Here is an 897-nt window from a genome sequence, read left to right as displayed (position 1 = left end):
GAGATACCACGGGAAATTATTCAGGCATGAGAGCAAAAAAATGTTCATAAGGTAAAACTTAACAGATAAGAGTTCCCTTGAGAAATTTTCTTCTATCGAAATCTCAACATTTGACATGGTTTAACCAGGAAGGGTCACTGCCCACCTCACCCTCCACCCTCCAGTGGTACGGAGAGGAGAAAATATAAATGAACGGGGCTCTGGGGTTGGGACACGAGCAGTTTACTGGAATAGTAGGGGAGAAACAACACCAAACAACAACAATAACAGTACTAATGAAAGAGGGATAAACAAAATGAAACAATAATGGCTCACCACGGGACCGGCTCACAAACTATGGTACCCAGCAGCCCCCTCCTCCCAGAATTTCCCTGTTTAAATATTGAGCATGAAGTCACGTGGTATGGAATACCGGCACGTGGTATGGAACACCTGCCCTGGCCGCCCAGACCAGCTGCCCCAGGCACCCCCCTCCCAGTTCCCTGAGAACAATTAACTCTATCCTAACGAAACCCAGGACAACATTGTAAAGGAGACTGGAGCAAACTAATTTTTCATCTCAAATCATTGTTCAGCATTCTGAAATGTAACAATTTAGTAGCTTCTCCCTCCCTCCCAGTGTAGAATTTACAGTAAATGAGCCTGTTTTCCCAGAATCATAATGCTATTTTAAGAGCACTTCTGCTAAGAAGGAAATGCCAAACACAACCATTGATTTCATATGGCTAAAACTGCAACTAATTAAACAGCTGTTGTGGTTTTGAGATTCTAATTCTTACTATCCACAAGAGAAAATTGAAATTGTAAATTTTCCCCAGTGGTAATCTGTAATCAAGGAATGATCTGGCATGGAGGGCAAGAAGGCCCAATAGCAGAGGGGGTTAAACTGTCTGGAAG

The 897-nt window shown here is 43.0% G+C and overlaps 1 protein-coding gene across 1 annotated transcript in view; it reads right to left on the bottom strand.

The window, feature by feature from the left end:
* Positions 1–897, bottom strand: part of LOC104529565 (collagen alpha-4(VI) chain) — a 48,813-nt gene that overhangs the window by 4,443 nt on the left and 43,473 nt on the right.

This window comes from Antrostomus carolinensis, unplaced genomic scaffold (genome assembly GCF_000700745.2).
Source record: "Antrostomus carolinensis isolate BGI_N321 unplaced genomic scaffold, ASM70074v2 scaffold5738, whole genome shotgun sequence".
Classification (NCBI taxonomy): domain Eukaryota; kingdom Metazoa; phylum Chordata; class Aves; order Caprimulgiformes; family Caprimulgidae; genus Antrostomus; species Antrostomus carolinensis.
Note: the sequence above shows the minus strand (reverse complement) of the source record. Positions and strands in the feature narration are given on the sequence as shown.